This window comes from Lycium barbarum, chromosome 1 (assembly GCF_019175385.1).
Source record: "Lycium barbarum isolate Lr01 chromosome 1, ASM1917538v2, whole genome shotgun sequence".
Taxonomy (NCBI): Eukaryota; Viridiplantae; Streptophyta; class Magnoliopsida; order Solanales; family Solanaceae; genus Lycium; species Lycium barbarum.
The window spans coordinates 87,204,200-87,212,948 of NC_083337.1; positions in this window are offsets into that span (position 1 = coordinate 87,204,200).

The following is an 8,749-nucleotide window of genomic DNA, read 5'->3' on the forward strand; positions in this document are numbered from 1 at the left end:
CAAACTAACATCATTGATTTCACATCCATTATCACTCAAGATCATCACAATATAGATTTAGAGACATTTCATATCATTTTCCTTAAGTTATACACTCGATATACATAATATACAACTTTCCGCCATAGTCATAATTTATCCAAAACTCCTAATCTTTGGCATACGTATTCATAACATGTTTCCTTCTTCCAAGTTCATCAATACTTGTCATAATTAGAAACCTAATAACTTCATTTTCATAATGTCATAAAATCGTACTAAAACGACATAAGCTTCCATATTTCATTTCGATACAAACTTTTATCATTCTAACTTCATTTACATTACAAGAATCTCAATAACACAACTAACATACTAAACAAACTTAATCCATTCCATTCCAACTTCAACATAGTACACGGCCATATGCCCTTCTATCAACATCAACTAAATTCATGCAACTTTCAATTCCTATATGCATTTCACACAACCACAACTAAGATATAACATGAATTCTATACATTGTGGCTATACAACATATACATACTCACGGCCATATAGCTATAACACACACCCACTTTGCAAACTTCCATTTCTTCACACAATCAACTCATTTCTACATACTACAACACAAACAAGACTTCATAACACAATAATAAGGGATAAATTCTTACCTTTTTACTCAATCTTCTTCACTTGAATATAAGGTCAACTTGAAGGAACAAGACCTCTTTCTTCCAAACCAACTACACCAAGTTGAGAAGGGACCTAGAATTAGTAGGATTCCAACAAGAAAATAATTTTGGAGGCAAGATTTGGAGGGGGTAATTTTTCTATGCCAAACCCGAAATGGTCTCTAGTGTTGCTCTTGTTCTTGTTTTTCTTTCCTTGTCTTATTTTTCTCTTGAACCTTCTTAAGAGTTAAAGACTAATATTCACTAATTAGCACATGGGAAATATCTTAAAGGCATGGGTTTGGGCCATATCAAGAAATGGGCCTCATTGTGCTTCTTATTTTTGCAAGCCCAAATGGCTACAAATTTTATTTTTGCAATTCCCGAAACCAATTTCCGAAATTCCACGTTTTTCCCTTAGCCTTATCCCACACTTCCACGATAATATTCTTTCATACATAACTCTTATGTTCAACAAACTATCAAATTTAACCTTATATCTCAAGAATCCAATATTTATCGAATTTTTCCAAACGTGTGAAAACACGGGATATAACACATGCTACCATTGTTGTAGGGTGAAGTGCCAATCGAGACGAGTTTAAATTATTGAATTGGTACAGACGACGAGCGGTATGTAAAGTCTACCTTTTTTTCTTTTGGCATGATCCTTTTTAAATGAACAAAAATGTATATGTATGCTTATAAAAAAAATCCTACTCTTAGAGCCACTAGGATGGCTAACATCTTTGACTTTCATAAGCTACTTCATATGGCTTGATACATATTTGTGATATTCGAAGACTCTAGTGGTTATGTTTCCGAATGTTGTTCGAAAGAAAATCAAGATGACTAAAGTCTTTGATGAATATTTTGTTGCGTAAATATGGTCCAAAAGTCTCCATTTGATTTGATCCATAATGTTGTTCAAAAGTTTTCTAATATGAATGATACTTGAATTTCCAAGTATGGCTTATGAAATGTTTTTCAGAAGGTTCTGTACTTCAAAAGCTCGTAACTTTCTTATACTAATTCCGATTGACCCGAATCTTATTTTTGAGCCTTCAGATGTCGGTAAATATATTTGTCCATCGAGGTTTGAAATTTATTTATGTACTTATATGCATATGGTTTCCTCACTACTCCGCTCGTACTTACTACTATGATATCGTTCGCCGGATCCCGGGCCGGTTTTGTGATCGTGCGCACTATGTTATATTCGGCAGTATGATGTGTTACGGTTCCCGAGACCTCGCCATAGGTCCGGGTACCGCTTATATAGGGCGTTATGATGTGATATGGCATATGATGTGTTCTGATGATGTGATATGTTTCGATGATATGATATGTTCGGGGATTGTACGGAGATTTGAAACCTTCTAGAGTATGATGTGTTGTGGCGCCAGCGTCGGAGTGGCGACCAAGTTCCTGAGCCCTATGCATGATTTTATTTGCATTAATTATATTTTCAGCACAGGTTTGATATACTAATTCTGTATCCATTTTCTGTACTTCTCACTTCAGTTATGATTCGGATTACTGTACTTCATGCTTTACATACTCAGTACATATTTCGTACTGACCCCCTTTCTTCGGGGGATGCATTTCATGCCCGCAGGTACAGACGTTCGTTCAGGTGACCCGCCAGTGTAGGATACTTATTCTGCTGTTTGGAGTACTCCTTCTGATCCGGAGCTCATATTTTTGGTACATATCTTCTATAATACATGTTCTGTATATATGGCTATTTGGGTACGGCGGGGCCCTGTTCCATCATATGTTTCTGTTATGGTTTGTAGAGGACTGTAGTCATATATGTGGGTCATGGGTCATGTTTGTTCGATTATGTTTGTGATTTGTGCCTTAAGCGGTCCCGTTTGCTATTATGGCCAAAACGGCCCATATGTTTGTATATGTATATGTATCCGGGCGATGTGTATTCCGCCAGCCTATCAGTTTTTGGTATGATATTTCTGTACGGGTAACCGCTTAAGATGATATCTATTTTCAGTATCTGTTCAAAATAACGTATGCTAAATTTGAATAAGTCTTTGATATGTCGATCTGGTAAGTAAGTCTGTGTGGGTGCCCAGTTAGGGCACTAGTCACGGCCCACAGGGCTGGGTCCTGACAATTTCGGCAGATTATAAGTGAGTTTACTTGAAAGATTAAGACAAGTGTGTGACAATATGTCTGATGATTTTGTAAACTTCCTTGAATGTAGACTAACGAGCTTGGACGAATAAACGTAGCCAATAGGACGTGGAGCAGGTATGTAAGGCTTACCCTTTCTTTCTTTTGGCATGATCTTTATAAAACGAGCAAACGACGTATATGTCTGATTTCAAAGAAATCTCCTATTCTTAGAGCCGCTAGGATGGCTAATGTTTTTGACTTCCATGAGTTGTCTCATATGGTTTGATGTATATCTATGATGTCCGAAGTTTGTTGACATGTTTCCAAATGGCTTTCGAAAAAAAAAAAGATATGAATAAAGTTTTGATTTTCAAACGCTAGCACGTTCGATTATTCCATCGAGTCTTTGATATATTTTGGTATGTGCATATGGTTCCAAAAAACTCTATTTGATTTGATCCATAACGATATCCGAAAGGTACTTGATATAATTATGGCTTTGTCTTTCCAAAAATGGCATTTGAAATGATTGTAGAACGTTCTGTACTTCAAACGTTCATAACTTTCGTATATTAATTTAGATTGACCCGAAACTTGTTTTTGAGCCTTCAAGGGTCGGTAAGTATACTTATCCATCGAGTCTTGATTTTTGTGCATATGGTTTCTCATTACTCTGTTCGTGCATATTACTCTTATATCATTCGCCGAGTCCCTTGCTTGAGGGTCGGGTGCCATATATGTATTCCGGAGTATGATGTGTTACGGTGTTGTGATGTGTTCATGGTTCGCCGAACCATATATGTGTATATGTATATTCTGATCTTATGATGTGATATTATGATGTGTGACGGAGATTACGGAGCAAACCTTCTGGAGTATGATGTCTGTAGCGCCAAAGGCAGGGTGGCACCACGTTCCCCGGGTCCCGTAAGGGGCCAGATACCGTTCTTGGCATGCATGATTCGTGTTTCCAGTAAGTGTTTTTATTATTCTGCATATCGTGCTTAATGTCTGTACTAACCCTCTGCACGTGCCACGGCAATGTAATATGTGTATATGGATCGGACAGCACGTTCCGCAGCAAATACATTTGTGGATCGGGCCGAACGTTCCTCGGCACTAATATGATATATACATGGATCGGGCCGTACGTTCCTCGGCACTATTATGTAACATATGAATCAGTTATGTGTATATGTATATGATGACATACGCTGTTGGCACGCACGGTCTGTGTTTGGAAAGTACGCATTTTGGCACTGTGAATGATCTACTTATTTTCTGTACTTCTTCTGATTCATGACATCGGTATACACGATTTGCATTCTAAAAGAAAATAGTATTTTGGTATTTTGAAAATGTACTTACTTTTGTACTGCTTGTTTCGATTATGGTTCTGTTTTCTGTGTTCCCTGCTTTACATACTCAGTACATATTCCGCACTGACCCCCTTTTTGTTACATCCGACATTTTTGCATATTCGGAAAATGCGAAATAATTTTTGGTTCGTAATGAATGAGGCCAAATTTGGACTTTGCTTAGTCTGAATGTGTTGACTATGAAATTATTGGTGTGAAATATGGAAGGAGGCCACGGGAATTACAAAACAAAAATTCTAACCAAATTGGGCTCAAAAAGAAATTAGAGAATGAGGCCCAAAGGGGGGAGGCCCAACCGGCCACTTATGGCCCAAGCCCCCAAGATTTATTAATTTCCATGTGACTAATTATATAAGTCATCCATATCCATAGAAGATTCAAGAAAACACAAGAAAAATTGAGAGGAGAAAGAAAGAAGCAATTCGGCCTAGAGAGAAAGAGAAAGAGAAAAAGAAAAGAAAAATTCTTGGAGCTCAAATCCTTGATTCAAAAATCCATTTCTTGAGGGATTATTACTAAGTGCAAGATTCTCTACAACTTGGTATAATTATTTTGGCAAGAGGACAACTCTAGTGGCAAGTGAAGAACTTGAAGGAAAGGTAAGAATTTTATGCTTTTGTTATGTTATGGGAGGTGTATGTACGATGTAGTAAGTGGAAATGAATGAAAAGCATGAAAATTTTGTGTGTTGGGATTGTATGCATGTTGGCCGTGAGTATGTATATATATTGCATGACTATGATGATTTGAATTCATGTTGGAATCTTGTTGTAGTTATTGTAGAAATTGTATTGGAAGTGAAAGTTGAATAAATTAGTGAGAGTTGGAAAAATTGGTATATGGCCGTGAGGTGTATGTGATGTTGGAATGTGAATTAAATTCCGTTAGTATGTTAATTGTGTTATTATGAAATGAATGGAAGAATAATGGCTCTTGTTGTTATGGAAAAATGGTTGTTAAGTTGTTGTAGGAAAACATGCAAGTTGTTGTAACTTATGTAAATACGGAAAAGAAAGTAGTAAGAAGTAAATTATGATTGTTATTGATGTTGTTGTTGGGTGTTGTATTGATATATTAAGTCGAGCTAAGTCTCGGGGGTGTTATATGTATAGGGGAAATGCTGCCGAAATTTCGGTAGGCAATAATGTGATTAAGTATGGAATCCTAAAGGCTTGAATTTGACAATTGGTAAACTTGACCATTTGTAGATTTTGGACGAAGTCGGAAGTGAAGCCAAGCGAGCGTAAGGCGCAATTGAGGTATGTAAAGCCTACCCCTTCATTCTTAGGCATGTTCTGAACGTAATAGGCTCGGCCGCGAGCCTTAAGTATGACTCCGTTCCTCGGAATTCGAGATGGAAATCCGCTCCAATTCCTTCAGTAAGATTGAATCATTTTTCTTATAACTTGTCCCTAAAGTGAACTTTTTGATAAAATTTTCCTAAACGGAGTCGGAATACTTCCATTTGATTATGGATGACCTCATAAGGTCCATTATCAGTAATTTACGTATGTCGCCTCGAGTTGGTCCGAGGTGGGCCCACGGAGCCCCGATACCTATTGTATGATCTAAATTGTCTCATTTCTGTCCGATTTTCACAAGTAACATCTGGACTATCATTCTGATCACGATATGACTACTTTTTATATAAATCTTACAAAATGGCTTTGATATCTGGAAATCCGATTCTGGTAAAAATCTGTCGTGCCTTCCCAAGCAGGATATAGGCGCATATTATGAATGCTATCCGAATACTCTGATTTGACTCGCCATTCGGCCTACTTCAGTTTGATTGAGTCGGTATAACGATCTGTATGTATGTGATTTCTCATTAATCTGTTCGTGAATGTCTCAATGCTTCCTTTCACCGGATCCCGGGCTGGTTTATATCGTGCGGATGGGCCGCCTAGTCCCTGGTCGGGGGCCGGGTCCCATGTATGAATTCCGAAGTATGATGTGCCCGGTTCTGGGGTACTGTGGTATATGTCGTTCCCGGTTACCGTGTATATGTTATGAAGTATGATGTGTCCAGTTTCCCGGCGTGTGATCTGTCCCCGGGGTTACCGTGGTTATGATATGATGTGTTATGTGACGGAAATGTTCGAAGATATGAAATCTTCTGAAATATGATATGTTGTGGCGCCAAAGGCAGGAGTGGCGACCACGTTCTTGTGCCTTATTATGATTCTGTCTGTCTGATTGGATTCTGATTCTGCCTGTCCGTATGGATTCTGATTTGGTCTGTCCGTATGGATTATGATTCTATCCGTTCGTCTGGACTATGATTCTGTCCGGTATCCTTCAGTCTGTCTGTCTGAACTACGACTCTGTCCGGTATATCTCTATCTGTTCGTTGGATTACTATTCCGTTTGCTATACTTCTGTGCTTCTGATTCAGACTATGATTATGTTTGTTATATTTCCGCTTTACATACTCGGTACATTTCTCGTACTGACCCCCGGTTCTTCGGGGGCTGCGCTACATGCCCGCAGGTACAGACGCACCTGAAGATACGCCACCAGTCTAGGGCTCAGATTCTGCTATTTTGAAGAGCTCCTTTGGTCCGGAGCGTCTACTTTCGGTCTATATCTTTTGTCTTCTGTATATTCTGTATGTATGGCGACTCCGGGTACGGCGGGGCCCTGTCCCGTCATATGACTCTGTATGTCTGTTAGAGGCCTGTAGATATGTTTGTGGGTTAGGGTCTTTCTGTACGGATATGTGTATATGTTGTGTTCGGGGCGATCCCATTCGCCGTGGCGGCCGGTCCGCATATGTTTATATATTGCTTTGTTGGCCGGTGTGGCCTTTGTTGGTATTTTCTGTGCGCAGGGTTATTTTGGATAGTCTGTAAAACAAAGGAAACTCTGCCAAAAATTTTCTGGAAATTATCTAAATTTGAACTACAGCCTTGACGGCTTTTGCTTTATACTTGAATGCGTTTGACAACATTTGAAATAGCATTGGATAGATGTGTTTGGGTGCCCAGATCGGGTGCTAGTCACGGCCTACGGGGTTGGGTCGTGACACTTTTCTTCGGGGGCTGCGTTTCATGCCACGCAGGTACACCCAGATGAGTAAAGGACACCGTTAGAAGATGCTTCAGCTGGATTGGCGAGCTCCACTTCCTTTCGGAGCGTTTGCCGAGTCGGAGTTTGTGTGATATGATTTCTGATCGGGGTTAGAGACTTTGCAGACAGAGTCGTGGGTATAGGATGTCAGTTTTGTAAGCGGCTCCATCAGCCGATATGTCATTCTGTGTTATGTCATAAATTCTACATGATTCAGATTTTGTTTGATTTGAAAATAACGATGAAAAAGAATATTTCAGAAACACTGTACTATGTATTTCATCTTTGGCTGATTTAAAAGTCCCAAAAAGGATTATGTGTGCATTAAGAGTCTGAGGGTTCGCTCGGCCCTAAGTAAGGGTCAGGTGCCCATCACACCCTAGGGAGATGACGATATGACAAAGTGCTAAGGCCCACTTGAGCTAGATGCTCCACTCCTTCCTCTACCTCATCCTGCTGGGGTCTGCAAACCTTGCCCTGGAGCGCATATAGATTATGAAGAACCAGCTATAGACCCCGTAGGCTGAACAATATCTGTCCCACACCTCGTCGGGCACTCCCTCATCTTATGGCCTGGCTGACCACAAGCATAACAAGCATTTGATCCCAGTCGACACTGTCCAGCATGTTCCCTACCACACCGAGCACACCGGGGAAAAGGTGGTCTCACCTGGCCTGACTCTGGTCTGTACTGACGACCTACTGCTCGAGAACTCTGGTCGGCTCCAGAATAAGAAGACCAGTCAAATCTCAGACTTGAAAATCGTGGAGGTGCAATTCCTGCCGAATGGAATGCATACCGGGAATACTGCTGTCTCTGTCCTTCTCTGAACTCACCCCCGACATCTAAAGATCTAGCCCTCTTACCACGACCCTGGTCACGCTCACACTCTGTTCTTCGCTGACGCTTACGATCTTTCAGATTCTGCGCATCAGCCTATATACGAGAAATTTCCATGCCCACCTATAATGCAGCAGTCGTACACTCATCTATCAAATGTCGCCCTAGACCAGCCACGAAACGATGAACCCTGTCCTCCATCTCAGCTACCATGGCTGGGGCATATCTAGCCAAGGAATCAAAATGTACACAATACTCTTGAACACTCATACTTCCCTGCTCAATATGCAAGAACCTATCTGCTCAGGCCCGTCAAATTTCTAGTGGTAAATAATGGCGAATAAAAGTATCCGAAAACTCTCGCCAAACATCTGGAGGGACATTCTCTCCCCTAGACAGCTCCTAGGCCTGATACCACTGCACCGCAACATCATGGAGTCTATATTTAGCCAACTCTACTAACTCGAAATTATTCGCGTGCATAACCCTTAAAATCCTCTGCATACTATCAATAAAGTCCTGAGGATCAATATTTTGGTTCAACACGAAAAACTCTGGAGGGTCTAACCCAAGAAAAGTCTTAACCCTCGCACTACCGCTCGGTCTACCTGGTCAACGCCAACCCCCTGCCACTGAGCCTGAGTGGCTACCAATCTAGTTAATAGCTA